The sequence below is a fragment of the Dreissena polymorpha genome, chromosome 7 (genome assembly GCF_020536995.1).
Source record: "Dreissena polymorpha isolate Duluth1 chromosome 7, UMN_Dpol_1.0, whole genome shotgun sequence".
Classification (NCBI taxonomy): Eukaryota; Metazoa; Mollusca; class Bivalvia; order Myida; family Dreissenidae; genus Dreissena; species Dreissena polymorpha.
The window spans coordinates 50364931-50383040 of NC_068361.1; positions in this window are offsets into that span (position 1 = coordinate 50364931).

The following is an 18110-nucleotide window of genomic DNA, read 5'->3' on the forward strand; positions in this document are numbered from 1 at the left end:
ATTTAAGTGCTCGTTTTGTTTTAAAATGAAATCATAGATCCGTTCTACACATAGACTGATTACGTCGCTACGTTATTTTCACCTCTATACATAGCAACATAACGCATCGTTTTATCATTCGATAAAACTTCACCAGTAAATAATCACGGGACATTTAGATAATGCTTACTTACAGTAGGTATGTGACTTGAGCCCACGACCCCCGAGACAACCCGTCACTCTTGCTACTGACAAATATATTATGAATATAATACTTGTGTTGCTATGCTTAAAACCAAAAGTAATATTCATGGTCACATATCATGTTGAAAATTTAAAATAGTTTACCACAGTGCCACAATAATGCTTTGCTATAAACTATGCAGGTCAGTATGGCCCGATAAATACACATTTATTGACGAAGATAATCATGGCTAAGGGCTGTCGGTCTTAAGATTCGTACCAAGGCAACTCGGGTTCAATCACCGTTCCTGGCACCACGTGAGTTTGGTGGGTGGTCACCATTTAGGACAGGTGGGGTTTCCGCCGGGTACTCCGGTTTACCCCCAAAACACAATATCACGCCTACATTAAAATATAGTTCATTAAAAATAATAACTTGACAATAAAGCTTTTATTCGAAGTTTGTCCAAATTTTCGTCAAGTAATTTTATTGCACATGTACATGAAAATACGTGTACACACATACACAAAGTACTTAAACCTTTCCGAATATCTTTATATCGGATATCTCCTGCTATGTTTTTATCATTCTTGAGCATTAAATAACGTGAACTGCAAATCACACATTCTTTTAATCTGCCGGTGGAGCTTAGTTCAAAACTAGATTACTAGGTAAGATTAAAAATCCCATCTAGAAGCCACATGTATGGTTCCTTTTAGTTTATTGGCGATAAATAATTACAGTTAACTATCGTCTTACGGCGACGCACGATATTTTTCTTGACAGTCGCTGCGACGCACGATATATTTAACACGATATATCGCCCTTGTTTATGTAGCCAAAAAAGCGATGAATCGTGTTAAATATATCGCGCGTCGCCGCGACTGTCAAGAAAACTATCGTGCGTCGCCGCGTCTGTCAAGAAAAATATCAAGTATCGCTTCGTGTGTCTAGTTTCGCCCTTGATGAAAGAAGTGCGAGATTATAGATGGCGCTATCCGGATTCCGTACAAAATTGTGTAAAATCACATGATGGCATAGAGATCGGACGAGCGCAGTGACGTCACACATTAATAAGAAGACTACAATGTCATGCTTTTAGGCAGTCCGGTAAGTACAGTGGTTGAAACACACGATTCTCGCCTACGCGACCAGTGTTCACTCTGCGTTCCTGGAAGCATGTGAGTTTGGTTGGTTTTTACCATACCCGAAAGAAGGGTTTCATCCGGGTACTCCGGCGTTCCTCAAACACACATCTCAAGACAGCATCACAATTGAAAATCTTCGGTAAAAAAGAAAATGAATGAACGTGCAGCTCAGCTAAAATTTCAAAAGTATAATTCAACAAATAATGCAGCCTCCGGCACGGAAGAACCTCGAATACACACACGTTATGCTTAGTCCGTGTACATTTCAGAACACAATCCATCAAAGATGATGACAGGACGCTCTGGACCCAATATCTAGCTAGACATTGTAGACATTTACTGCGTTGATCGATGTTGCTTCCATTTCGTAATGCCTTCTTGAATGTTTCTTCGCGGAATTCCAAATTTAGACATTTACTATTGATGACATCAACATCACATATCGAACACGAATTCTGTGCAATTTTTAATGAAAATCATTTATAAAAACAATATAGAATATGCATTATATAGACATGTTGACGGTTAATCTGAAAATAACGGCATGTGATAGAACAATGCATATTCTGATTTTCCGCACATATGGTATTGCAATGCCTAATTAATGTTATCGCTAATAAAAGTACATTGCAACAAATATGTTACATGGTTCAAATGCGGGTTTGAATAGACGTCTACCAAAATTGTGCTATTTAATTAGAGTCAAAACTACGCATGTGCAAAGCGGAACTTTGGTCACACTTTTAGAGATTGGGTTTTTGGTTTAACTTAAGTATTATGTTGTCACTCTGTCATTTTACATGTACAATAATCGTGTTAAAGGACTTGAAAGCATATTCAATAAAACAAGAACCTCAATTATCTAAACGAGTAGTTGTTATTGTTACTTTGGCCCCGGCTAGAATGAACTTTTTCGGTGCGTATCATGATTCTCGGCCCTCTCGGGTTTCCTGGATCTAGAGTTATAATCCGATCTGCGATGGAACACATATGCGATAATTAACGATAAACATCAACTGTAATGTCATCAAGATGACAGTAAAAATAGTTTTTCACAAAACATTATCATTCTTCACATGACAACAAAAAATTGTATTTTTATTCAATCCACAATCTGTGAAGTTTGCAATTGCATTCAATCTTTATTTCACGCATGACCTGTTTTATGGAAAGACATTTTGTACACTTGTGGGGAATTATTTCATATGTGTGATCTAGTGGGTTAACAATATGGTTTGTGAAAAAGATAACGACGTTTTACAAAGCATCTGCAAGATGCGCTGAATTATACTCAACTACAAATGCACCGCGCTCTGGGTAAACGATGCTTAATGCATGTGCATAAAGTGTCGTCCCAGATTAGCCTGTAAAGTCCGCACAGGCTTATCATGGACAGCACTGTCCGCTTGTATGGTATTTTTCGTTTAAAGAAAGTGTCTTAGCGATAATCCTGTTAAGGCGAAAAGTGTTGTCCCTGATCAGCCTGTGCGGACTGCCTAGGTTAATGTGAGACGACACTATAAACACATGCATTTTGCCCCGTTTTCCCCAAAGTGAAGCTTACATGTAACGCGTTATTTACGCTGTTTTGTTATGGCCTTGAATCACGGACGCCACCACTTTTTAGGGATGAATTAATGAACGAGCCAATGGTACTTCCGTGGTGGCGCTAAAGACCGAAGTTGTTTTAAATACGCAAATCATTTTACATGGTTAGAAGGTTGTAAATGTTGTTTTTTCAACATATTTCGATTTATCCGGTTAGTGCAGTGGTTGGTACACACGCTTCTTACATGTACCTACGCGACCGGGGTTCAATCCGCGTTCCCGGAAGCATGTGAGTTTGTTTGATTTTCACCATACCCGAAAGGTGGATTTCATCCGGGTACTCCGGGATCCCCTCCACACACTTCTACAGACAGCACCACAATTGAAAACTTTCGATAAAAAAGAAAATGAATTAAACTGCATATCAGTTACAATTTCAAAAGTATAATTCAACACATAATGCACGGATGAACCTTTTGCACTTCTTAATACACACATTTTATTTTTTGTTCGAAAATATTTTTGAACCCGATCCGTCAAAAATGATGACGGGCCTCACTGGACCCAAGATCTGAACATAGTCATTTACTGCGTCGATCGATGTGTTCTTCGTTTCGCAAAGCATCATTGTTTGCTTCTTCGCGGAATTCCAACTTTTGACATTCACTATTGATGACAGCGACATCACATTTCGAGCACGATTTCTTTGCAATTGTAATTCATTGTTGGGCTTCCGGTGTTGTTATAAATTATATTTTTTAATGAAACAATTTCATCTTTTTAATTATAAAATATGCATTAAATAGGCATTGCGACGGTTAATCCTATTATATTGGCATATAAAAGAACAATTCATATTCTTAATTTTCGCACATATGTTATTCTAGCAGCAATGTCCATTTAATGCAATCGTTAATAAAAAGTACATTGATACAAATACGTTTTCGTTACATGATTCAAATGGAGTTTGAACGGACGTCTTCAGAAACCTTGCTCTTCAATTATAATCAATCGTGCGTATGTGCGAAACAGTACTTTGGTCATTTTACTTTTAATTAAACAATTTACTAATCGTTTAATAAGTATTATTGATTATTCATAGTTATGAGTAAATTTATTATTCTCTATTCTCAAAATACTATTAAATACTCATCATCATTATCATCCATATCATCATCATCCTTTCAACATCATTATTATTATCATACAAATAATAACCCAAAGACAAATAGGAGTAAGTGCTTGTATTTGACAGGACTTTCCACATAAAAATGCAAAAAACAATTCGTCTGACGCTCGTATGTGTTCCATGTGCCACCGCTCAGTTGAGGAGTCTCGAGACGACTGTAAAAGGTGTAATATCTTTGTGCAGATGTCTAAAGAACTGAAACGATACTACTTAAATGATGAAGGGCATGCAATTATGAATACGTAACGTGCACATGTGTGGCATGTAAAAAAGTGCAAATTTATTCATAACAATTCGACGGCAAGTATATACCTAAAATCAAGAGTTACTGTTTGACTAAACTGATCCCCGCCGATGCCCAAAGTGCACACAAGACACCCCTAAATGCCCATCGATCACGTTAAGTTGCTTAAATATTATAAATGTACAAATGTGAAACATTAATTTGTTTAAATAAGCTGCTATTATATGCAAGATTCATCCACCACCACCAATCAAGAGAAGTGAACATGACTTCACGTACACCTCATACAATAATCGGTAGTAATAAACGATTCATGTAAAACCGCGAGCGGGATACGCAACCCTACTGCCATTTTTCTTGTCTTTCTTTTTTCTTTTAATGGCAGGGGGACGTATGAGGACCCATGGCTCAAGACCGGTGTCTAGGTGCCTTCATCACCTCCCGAAACCTCTAATTTAAGAGAAATCTACAAATAAGCAGCTATTATTTACTATAAAAATAAGTATTCTTTAGTAAAACATGTAAATAAACGTTATCAATTTAATTGCGCACATTAACATAACAAACAAACATCAAAAGCATCCCGTACACACCCCGACATCAACAAGAAAAAACAAATCATTCAAGCCATAACATCCATAAACATTTAAAAATAATGTTGATAAATCATAAGTATTCCGTTGTAATATATATATATATATATATATATATATATATATATATATATATATATATATATATATATATATATATATATATATATATATATGCTTTTGATATTTTTTTTGATTTTTTTTTAAAGCTACATTAAACCGACTTCAAAATAAAACCAGTCACACCGTAACGAAAAAATTAAGTAATCATAAAAATAAAAATCCTTTTTTTTTAAATCAACGTTCATTACGTAAGAAAACAAACAAGAGCACCCCCTTGCGGGTGCAGACCGCTCATCTATTTTCTTTTTAAAGGTGAAGGGACTCTCATTTTCAATCACAAAGGAGGGAGGGGTGGAGTGAAGAGGGATGTATAGTGTGGGGGTGTGGACATATTAAATTATTTTCCAAAAATGCGAATTTTTTTTATAAAATTCGGCGGGGGAGGGGGTGCGATGGTTGGACGGTATTTCAAATATAAAATAATAAAAATAAATATTTGTGTTTTTTAACAGTTTCAAAACAAATAAAAAAATAAAATTGGGTGGGGGGGCTGGGGGGGGGGGTATAGTGTGAGGGTGTGGTGGTCATTTGTGAGATGATTAAAAAAAAATAAATTAGGGGGGGGGGGATTCGGGTGGGGGGGAGGGGGGGGGGGGAGGTGGGGGGATTCTTGGGTGCGATGGTTGGACGGTATTTCAAACATAAAATAATAAAAAAAATATTTGGGTTTTTTAACCGTTGAAAAAAAAAATTGGGGGGGGGGGGTGGGGTGGGGGGTATAGTGTGAGGGTGTGGTGGTCATTTGTGAGATGATCAAAAAAAAAAATTCGAGGGGTGGGGGGGAATTCGGGGGGGGGGGAGGGAGAGGGGGGAAGGGCACGGGGGATGGTTTGGGTGGAGTCTATTGTGGTATGTCAGGTAAGAGTAGTTTTGTCAAAGTATCAATCAAATCTAATCATAAATAAAGAAGTTATGGCAATTTTAGCAAAATTTAATAATTTGACCTCGAGAGAAGTTCATTCAAAGGTCAAGGTAAAATTCAACTTGCCAGGTACAGTAACCTCATGATAGCATGAAAGTATTTGAAGTTTGAAAGCAATAGCCTTGATACTTAAAAAGTAAAGTGGATCGAAACACAAAATTTAACCATATATTCAAAGTTACTAAGTAAAAAAAGGGCCATAATTCCGTAAAAATGACAACCAGAGTTATGCAACTTGTCCTTTTACTGTACCCTTATGATAGTTTGCGAGTGTTCCAAGTATGAAAGCAATATCTTTGATACTTTAGGGGTAAAGTGGACCAAAACACAACTTAACCAAATTTTAAATTTTCTAAGTATAAAGGGCCCATAATTCCGTCCAAATGCCAGTCAGAGTTACATAACTTTGCCTGCACAGTCCCCTTATGATAGTTAATAAGTGTTGCAAGTATGAAAGCAATGGCTTTGATACTGTAGGAATAAAGTGGACCTAAACACAAAACTTAAACAAATTTTCAATTTTCTAAGTATAAAAAGGGCACATAATTCTGTCAAAATGCCAGTCAGAGTTACATTACTTTGCATGCACAGTCCCCTTATGATAGTTAGTAAGTGTTGCAAGTATGAAAGCAATAGCTTTGATACTTAAGGAATAAAATGGACCTAAACATAAAACTTAACCAAAATTTTCAATTTTCTAAGTATAAAAAGGGCACATAATTCTGTCAAAATGCACGCCAGAGTTATCTAACTTTGCCTGCCCAGTCCCCTCATGATAGAAAGTAAGTGTACCAAGTTTGAATGCAATAGCATTGATACTTTCTGAGAAAAGTGGACCTAAACGCAAAACTTAACCAAAATTTTCAATTTTCTAAGTATAAAAAGGGCACATAATTCTGTCAAAATGCACGCCAGAGTTATCTAACTTTGCCTGCTCAGTCCTCTCATGATAGTTAGTAAGTGTACCAAGTTTGAATGCAATAGCATTGATACTTTCTGAGAAAAGTGGACCTAAACGCAGAACTTAACCGGACGCCAACGCCGACGCCGACGCCGACGCCAAGGTGATGACAATAGCTCATAATTTTTTTTCAAAAAATAGATGAGCTAAAAATGATAACACTGACATTAAAACATACCAAGATTTCAATAAATATGCAGGAAGTACTATCTCCAGGAAGTGAGATTCTCAAATATGAAATACATAACTTGAAAATTCACATTAAAACACAATATGAAGCAAAAGATGAAACAAAATAATCAAGAAAACTTAGTTGCTTCAAACTTAAATGTAAATACACTCATCGACTTTCTTAGTGAAGAAATCGGTTCGTGTTTAGATACTATCTCACATGGACTAAAAAACGAACTGAAAATAAACTTAATATCGACTTTATTTTTGCAAAATTATAAACTTAAAAATAATGTAACCAATTATTCAGATATACATATGTCCATTAAGGGCGGGCGGGGTTATCACCCCTTCGTTTTCATTTTCCATTACTTTTGCTTGTCAATAACACCCTCGAATGGCGACTCAATAGATTTGCAAATCATATATACCCAAACACGAAAAAGTCGTGCGCTTTCGCGCTAAATCTTAAACACAAAACCCGTGCAATTTTCGCGCTAAACCATTACCACAATCTCTCTTCCAAATAACATGTATAACACCATACTATACCGTATTTATCAAACCGAGAATAATTTCATTTACCCTTAGTTGTGAGTAAATTTATTATTCTCTATTCTCAAAATACTATTAAATACTCATCATAATTATTATCCATATCATCATCATCCTTTCAACATCATTATTATTATCATACAAATAATAACCCAAAGACAAATAGGAGTGAGTGCTTGTATTTGACAGGACTTTCGAATAAAACAAAGAGAGAATATAAATTATAAATAATACAAAACATGAAATGAATACCTAAATATTCTCCACCACGTTATATACCTCTCGAACTGTCATTTAACTGAAAAGATATAATAACAAACATCTGTAAAAGCAATAAGAATATAACATTCAACCACAATAGGCACACTATGGCCTTCAACAACGGTCAAATGACCAAACAAGCCAACTGGCTATTCAACATATGGCACACTCTGGTCTTTACAAACGGTCAAATGACCACACAAGCCAACTGGCTAATCAACAACAGGCACACTATGGCCTTCACAAACGGTCAACTGACCACTCGGATTATACACAAGAGAATAAAACAGATATAATAAAACAATAATTAAAAATGTCATAATCATTATCTTAATAATAATAATAACATAGTAAATAAACCATACCTTTATGTTCTCCAGTACTTAATATACCATTCGAACACAGTCCAGTTACTGCACTGCAAAAATAAACTTGCAAAGATTGTTTATTCCATGTGGACATGCGTTCTAAGAAAGTACGGTCATCTAACACAAGCACACTGGCTAATGAACATCTGGCACACACTAGCCTTTACAAACGGTCAAGTGACCACACAGCCAGCCAACTGGCTAATCAACAACAGGCACACTCTGGCCTTCACAAACTGTCAAATGACCACTCGGATAATACACAAGAGAATAAAACAGATATAATAAAACAATATTTGCAAAATTAATGATAATTAGTAAAACGAAAATAAAAAAACATCATTATCATAATCTTAATAATAATAAAAAAATACTACATAAACCATACCTCTATTTTCTCCAATACTTAACATACCATTCGTACTGTCCAGTTATTGCACTGCAAAAAATAAACTTGCAAAGATTGTTTATTCCATGTGGACATGCGTTCTAAGAAAGTACGGTCAACTAACACAAGCCAACTGGCGTATCAATATCAGGCATACTCTGGCCTTCACAAACGGTCAACTGACCACACATGCCAACCGGCTTATACTCATCAGGCACCTATGGCCACCAACAAACTGTCAACCGGCCACTTAGATAATAAAAAAGAGAATAAAACAGAAATAATAAAACAATATTTATAAAATTTATAATATTTATTAAAACAAAAATAAAATACATCATAATAATAATCCTAGTAATAATAATAACATACTACATAAACCATATCTTTATGTTCTTCAATACTTAATATACTATTCGAACTGTCCAGTTACTGCACTGCAAACAATAAACTTGCAAATATTGTTAATTCTATGAGACTTTCGTTCTAAGAAAGTTCGGTAACCTGACAACACAAGCCAACAGGCTTACACACATCATAAAGACTGGCTTTAAAAACGGTCAACTAACCATACAAGCCAACTGGCTTTCCAAATCAGGCCAATTTGCCTTAAACAACTTGGTCCAATGACCACAAGAGACATGCACAAATACCAAACACATGTACCTAATGTTCTCGTAATCAATACGTATGTTCTGCTCTTAAAATTAAAACTACCGACTTGACATTTGTTTTTAGGTTCAATTCACCAGCACAGACATACTTTAAGCTACTGATCGAAACCCGACTCAAATTTTCATGGAAATAGCATGAGCTCAATTGATATAATAGAACACCGTATTAATTTTGATTTACTAATTTGAAAATAACAATGCTTAACACACTCAAATACAAAGCTATAGGTACTTGGTCGGCTGGAAAACTCGTCAAATTATGGAATTTTAACCCATCAAACAAATCGCAAAGAAAACCGGTATTGATGCAAAGTTGAATTTCTGTGACTCTAAAAGGAATGCCTGTACCTTTTGAGAATAATCCCTGTTGCTGAACCGTTACTTGTTTTTGTTCAATTAAACGCAAAACCTAGAAACTCATTCATTTTTTCGTGCTAAACCATAACCATACTCTCTTTCTCTTCTAAATAATATGTATAGACCAACATGATTCGGTATTTATCAAACCTAAAATAATTTAATTCACTCAAAATTCGTAAATGTAGTATTATCTATACACAAAATACTGTCAAATATTCCTCCTCCTCATCAATAACGCTAACATCATCAACATTAATAACATCATCATCAATAAAATCACCATTATTAATCTTAACAAGTTATTTTCTAACACATAATTACACAAAAAAACAAATTATACCGTTCGAGCTGCCCTCTTACTATAATGTTACACTGTTCATTATTTATTCTTCGAACTGTCCAGCTACTGAAAAAATAAACTTCGCAAACATGTATTAATGCAATTTCAACATGTGTTTTGAGACATTTTAGTGAACTGACACGCAAGCAAACTGGCTTATACGCATCTGAAAAAATCTGCCTTCAACAAACTGTCAACGGACAACCCGAGCCAACCGGTTAATTTACATACTCCAATCTGGCCTTTAATAACATACATTTAATGTTCTCCAATATATATAATACCCTTCGAACAGTACAATCTTAACAACATTAAATAAAAACAAAAATGTAAATGTAAACGCACGTTTTAACAAGTTTGGTTAACAAACTACACGCGCTAACTGGGTTTATCCACATCTGGTCAACTGGCCTTCACCAAAACGATAGGCAAATTATACATGTTAACTGGCATTCAAAAAACGGCCAAACACCATAAAAGCAAAATGTCTTTACAGATCAAGCCAACAGACCACCAAACAAGAACAAAAACTATCACGAAAACAAAATGACTTATAATGCAAATAAATCCGGTCCACTTTTGTTATCATTACAGTACATAATCTTTAAAAATGCATTTAACTATGACGAAACTAAATTTAACAAAACCGATAAATGCCTTTCATCTAAGTTTTAAAACAACAGTCTTATTGTCAACGCTCTTTTCAAACCAAATTTATACCAAAGTTTATCCAAAATATCGTAAATTAATTAGCACATATGCATGCACCGTTATTGACACCAACCTTGCAGCGAAAACTTAACGTCTTAAATTATTATGAAAAATATAATAACTCTTAATGTTTTAATTCAATTTTGAGATTTTTTTAATTGTATACAACAATTACATATAAACTGTTTTTTCAATATCCAGCGAACGAGATGTAATATATGCAAAACAGAAACATGTTCCGAAAAAGTTTACAAGACAAGTCTCTATAGCTGTTTCATAGATGAATAGAATATATATTTCCGTAATATATCGATTTTTGATGTTACATTCTTAATTCACAATTGGAAAACCTGAATAGTTGAAAGATACGTTCGCATAAATTTTCATCCGCTCATTATCATACCACGTCATATATCGCACACAACCATCGTGCTGAATTATAAGGAAAAACGGCAGTTAATTGTTATTAATCGTTTGTTGAATCAAACGTTTGGAACTAATACACAAACTTGTAACACATGTATTACCATATAAGGGGTTATATCTTAAGAACAACAAAAATAAAGCAAGGTGTTCGTAAAAACAAGAGGGAGAGTGATCTAACTCTGCTATCAAACAACCTGGAGTGACACACTATGTGGCCTTACCTATATATAATCCTACCAGACCATTACATTTGCGACCTATTTTTGAACTTCAATAGTTTCATTTTTACCCAATAATCAAATCAATTGATGTATCTGAATAGTTGGAACTAAACAAAAACAACAGCACAAATAAAGATATGGAGCATGTTATTGAATATACTTATCATAAAAGTTAACAACAAACACAAACTGTGTAAATTTCAATCGTAATGTTGTAGCCAGTGTTATTACAATAAACAGAAATATCAAGTCTGACCTTTGTTCCAGCTCACCATTCCGCTTCTAGCAGAGAATCAGTCCTCTCATCGAAAATCTCCTTCAGAATACTATGTATTTCGCAAATGAACGCCTAAACTACTTTATCACCCCTTCGTTTTCCTTTTCCATTACTTTTGCCTGTGAAATACACCCTTGAATGGCGACTCAATAGATTTGCAAATCATATATACCCAAACACGAAAAACTCGTGCGCTTTCGCGCTAAATCTTAATCACAAAACCCGTGCAATTTTCGCGCTAAACCATTACCATAATCTCTCTTCTAAATAACACGTATAACACCATACTATACGGTATTTATCAAACCGAGAATAATTTCATTTAAATTCGTTTAAAAAAAATGCAATACCGTTCCTGTATTTTTCGTCGAAAATATCCCTTTGAACTTTTGCACACCCATTTCATGTCATTAACTTTAATTTTTACCTGAAATGTCTTGCTAGTTTTATTTGCGTTGATTGATAAATATTTAACAGCTGTAGAACACACTTTTAGAGGTTTGGTTTCTGGTTAAACCTTAGTATTATGTTGTTTCTCTATCATTTTACATGTGCAATAACAGTGCCCCAGATAATCTGCGTAAATGCGTCTTTCACACTATTAAAATGTTTAAAACGCAAAGAAATACAATATCATGCCTATTGAAATCGCAACTAATTTGACTTTTACGCAAATTCGTCAATTTTTAAGCGTACGATACAAGCGTACAGCTTCGATCGATAATGCTTTGCTCATTTTCGGCATTTTCTCTTTGGCTTGACGCTTTCCTTCAGCAACCCCCTGGATGACGGAGCCGGAAAAACAGTCCAAGTTATTCAAACGCTCTGCGGACTATATTTCATAGTGAAGTAAAGCGTATGACCAAATTATTTACGACGAGATACATGCGTTTTCAATCTGACTTAATCCGTCGCTCATTGCGAATGTATTTGTAAAGCGTCTGTACTTTCAGTTTATATTACGATGCGAAATAAAAATGTCTTTTTTTAAGTTTAAAGTTTATATAATGGACAGTTTCAGGGATTAAAGATCATCAGTTTATTAAAGTTAATTATGTTCGTTTACAGTTTTATTGAATTAATACAAGTATGCAGCTTTAACAGAAGTTAAGCAGCAATGATTGTTTGGTATTTATTTTTGTAACTCATTTCACTCTATTCCAAGAATGAAATTACCGTATTTTTCAAAATCAATGGGTGATAACCCTATTTCCCAACTAATTATCTGGGGCACTGCAATAATCGTGTTAAAAGTCTTGCAAGCAATCATTAATGTAAACGAGTTGTCATCGTTGTTACTCTGGCCCCAGCTAGAATGAGCTTTTTCGGTGTGTGTCATGCCCGGCCCGCACGGGTTTTCTGGGTCCAGTGTTATATATAGAATATTATGTGAGTTTTGGATAAAGATCAAGTTTATCATGCGAGGCTTAGAACCATGTTACCGCGAGGCTTGCCGAGCGCTACCATGGTTCGAGCCAAGCATTATAAACTTTATCTTTATACAAAACTCACATAATATTATATGTATCCTATTTTGTCCCCCTTTTTTCCATTTATAATTATAAAATAACGCATTTTTTGACGATTTTATCTTTCCGTAGTTGACAAAAACATATTCTCCATTTGTTGGAAAAACCCAAAATCTGATCTAAAAATAGCGATAGTATAAAGCTGAAGTTTATACGATCGTTGTTATACTATCGATTTTCATTTGGTAATAGGATAAAATCCGATCTGAAATGGAACACATATGCGATAATAAACGATATACATCCACTATAATGTAATCAAGATGACAGTACAAATACTTGTTCACAAAGTCCTAATTATCACGTCTGTGAAACTTAGATTATAATTCTTCACATGACAACATTTTTATTTTTATTCTTCACTAAACTCAGTCAATCCACAATCTGTGAAGTTTGCAATGGCATCCAATCCCTATTTCACGCATGACCTGTTTTATTCAACGACATGTTTTACACTTGAAATGTGAGGAATTATTTCATATTTGTGTTCTAGTGTGTTAACAATATAAACTGAGCAGCTGCAAGATGCGCAAAATTATACCCTTCTTCAAATGAACCCCGCTCTGGGTAAACGATGCTTAATGCATGTGTATAAAGTTTCGTCCCAGATTAGCCTGTAAAGTCCACACAGGCTTATCAGGGACAGCACTGTCCGCTTTTATGGTATTTTTCGATGAAAGGAAGTATCTTAGCGAAAATCCTGTTAAGGCGGAAAGTGTTGTCCGTAATCAGCACGTGCGGACTGCATAGGCTAATGTGGGACGACACTTTACAAACATGCATTAAGCCCCGTTTTCCCAGAGCGAGGCTTACATATAATGCGTTATTTACGCAGCTTCGCTACGGCCGTTAAACAAGCGCACCAACTCTTTTTAGAGAAGCATTAATACACGAGCCTAAGCTACTTTCGTGGTGGCGCTTAAGACCGGAAGTTTTGTAAATACACGGAGAATTATACAGGGTGTTTAGCTTTTATTTGTTTTTTTTAAAACATATTTCACATTATTTAAAAACAAAACGGGCAATGTAGTGCGTTTATGCGAAGATGAATTCACCCACAAATGTGCAGAAATATACAATCACAAACCATATGGAAACGTGAGGCCCTTTATAACTTGTGAAATGGTGAGAGTTTGTTTAAGCTAATCGATGTTTTTATTTGCATTCTGTTAAAAGAGATGGGGCAAATGCAAAGCAGATGACACTAAGAACAGGCTCTATAAAAGCCTATTAACAAGTAAACAGAATAATGTTTCATATACAATAATAAGTGTTTAACAGTTTAATTATTCAATAAAGATGTCGCCCCTGAAAATCTCGGGGCCGAACACGTTCGGCAGCAACTCTAAAGTGTTTCCTATTACCTATGCCGTGAACGTGGAACACAATGACGTCATTTCTGTGCGCGTTGCTGACCTCGCATCGATATTGATCTCGTTTGTAGTGGTCCACGTCCGGAATAAAGATCATGTGATTGTAGATCTGCCGTGTATACATGTATGCTTTATGACAAGATGTAGTGGAGTAAGTGAAAAAAATAACTAAATTAGATGCATATACGTCGGGCCCGTTTTAAAGAATGTTCCTCACATTTGTATGACAATACAGGCTTCAACTTTGAGGAATGTATTGACCACAATACGTCCGTCCTCTCACTTTTAGAATTTATTTTGAAAAGACCGGTAAAATGATTGAGCTACAGTCATGCACATAGTTTGAACATTGAACTTTTGGTACGAGTTTGGCCTTCTAGCTAGGGACACATGCCTTGTAGCCAAGACATTCTTACCAAATATTGATCATTGGTGATACGTTTGTTTAAAACAGTCCGATAAATTCTGAAGTTAAAGTCCGTGCAAAGTGTTCGATGTCGATATTTGAACACCATACTTCAAATGTGACCGTAACATTTAAAGTCGGGACTATGTAAGAGATTACACGCGACACACAATTTCCAACTTGGTTAGCTTTTGTTATCAAGTTATTGTTAAAAGGCCTTATAAATCACACATCCACTGTAAGTTACTGTATTAGAGTATGTATTGCACAACAATTCACAAGGCATACTTTGAAAACAGATGAATAATAAAAAGGATAATGGTCGAAGCGGTAAATGGCAGTGAAACCTGTAGTCCTAATTCATGGTCAGCGGGGATTTCTGTACCTGATCGTGCATGTGAAAACATGCACTATGGATTCATACTCGGAATCCCAATAATTATGTATATATTTTAGTTTTTCACTACCAAACATGGAAAAAAACAATTTTTCATCAGTGAATAGATTGTATTTTGCAATATTCTATCTTAATATCAGCAGTATTTTGATAAATAATAAATATTATTGGGGATTTCGGGGGATTTTGGGGGATTTCGGTTATTACGGGGATTTCGGTATGTCTACACACCCGGAATTAATTATGGCCACAAATAAATGAAAACGAGCATTTTGTATCTACAAAAATCTAAGTAATCATACCACATCTAGCGTTGAAATTTTGGCTGTTGCTATAAGGAACACTGACTGTTAAGGTGCTAACTTTATTTTACGATATACTTAACGAAATTTTCGTTGATTTTGAGCGTTATAGTGACTTTAAACACGGTAATGAATATGCTAAAAAGCGAAACATAACATGGTGATGGATCATATGAACCAATTATGTCTTGAATAACGACTTGATTTATATGCATTACCATTTATACGCTCAATCTTCGTCTAAATTTAAAAGTTTAGGAAACGAGAAATCACATTTTAAAGGTTACGCGCGTGTTCGTGTCCCATTGTTTAAATTGCAAACTTGTAAATTATTATTTTTTTATCACGGTGTATGCAACTGTTAATTTTACTCTGATAGGCACGTCACAGAATTTTTTCTTCCAAATTTAGAAGGGAACTCTTCACAGAGATCTTATTGTTTACTGACAGGGGAGGTAGCCTCTGCGTGTTGTTTGGTTGTATTGACTACAGAAGACAAAAATCTGAGAATCACGGGCGCGATCCCCGGCCCCGCCTCATTAACTCGTGTGCGATAAGTCGTTAAATCCTGTCTATACCATTCATCTCTTTCCTCTGATTTAAGAAGGGCAGTTGTCAGTTACTGGTATAAATATGTGCACTCAGTACTGGTAAAATGGAACAGTAGGCGTTGGTTAGCTTTTCGCCTGAATATGGCTGAAAGTAATGTTGAAAAAGGTAGAACCACGTGATGGTGGGAGAGGGCTGACCGGTCACGTTGCATCACATGACGACACGTGGTGTCCGCTCGCACACCTGCATGTGGATGTCACGTGATGGATAACCAACGATCTCCGGGGCGTCCAAACGGATAGTATAAATGTATGACGATGAAATGAAGTTTTAATATGACGTAACGCATTCCATGCATGAAATTTTAGAAAACTTGAAGATCGGTTAACATGCAACCCAGAATGTGTTAAGTGAACGTGGTTTGGGAATTGAAAACAACCCACTCACAAACTTACTCTATGTGCAGGGTGCTGTTGCTGAACATCGCTTTGTTTCGTGTTAGACCCTTTATACAAACATGCGTATCTTGTCACTTACTGACATACTATTAAATTGCTCATTAATTTGAGTTATGTCAGAATAGAAATCTAGACAAAACAGCAGTTTACTTCAATCTTTGACAAAATCGGGCGGAGATTACGGTGGTTGCATTCACAACGTGTGCGTACGAGCCAGCATCCTTTCTATGTGCTGGTTTGATCACCAGGAACATTTTTACTGAGACACAAGATCGAATCACGTACCCCGCCAGTTTATTCGATTCCATTAATTAATTAATTTCCATGCTTGGAACCTGGCAGTTAAATCTTTATACACGACTCATGTATTTTAGTATGTTCCAAATACTGATTTAAATGAACAAATATCTTCCAAAATCAGAATAAAAGTTTAAAAAAAACAACAACAACACCAATATGTATTGATTAAAAACATAAAATCGAACCCATTATTATATGTAATTAAATAAGGGCACGAATTCATTGGTTAAACATATTTCAATGCAGAAACTTAATATTGTAACAAGTTTGGCGATATTCGCTTTATTAACTTGGAGCGCACATGTGTACATTACTTTCAACATAATTAAAACACTTCGGTTATCAGTCAATGGAGAATTGCCGCTGGATGGTGAAGCGCGCCCTGTCGTTGTCGGTCATCTCCATGGAAACGGAATCATTCTCCGGAACAACAAGGGGGTTATAGAGCCACCTAACCTGAATCACGTGCATAGTGAAATCTTCACTGTGCCGTCAATACCATTGGTTTCCAAATAAGACTCTCCAAATAAAGATATACATAAATAGATAAGGAGTTTCACACTCCTTGTAAGGAGGTATAAAGTCGTAAGTAAACAGGTATCAATTCGTAAATAAGGGGGTACCAATTCATAGATACGGATGATCCAACTCGAAAATAATATACCGATAAGGAGGTTGAAACTCGTAAATAAGGAGGTACTTGTTTCTAAATAAGGAGTTACCAGTTCGTAATGAAGGAGGTACTCATTTCTAAATAAGGGCACACCAATTCCACAATTACGAGATGCCTATTTCTAAATAACGAGGTACCAATCTTTAAAAAAGAAGGTACCAACTCTTACATCAGGAGATATATTTGATTTCTGTTATATGGAGGAACTTACTAAATAAGCTGGTAAAAAATTCTCAATAAGGAGGTACCAAGTCCGACGTACGAGAAACTTAACCCTTTCAATCAAATGCTTGCTCATTTTCTATATAAAAACTTATATACTTGTGTCTTTACGTGTCGACGTTACAATAGTCCCGTTTTTGTTTTCGCGCTAAAATCTACATCGTAAAATCAGATGACGTTTATGTGACGTCATTAAGAATAAACCGAAAATCATTATGTTAAGAATTCCTCTGACTGTTAACTACGCTAAATAAC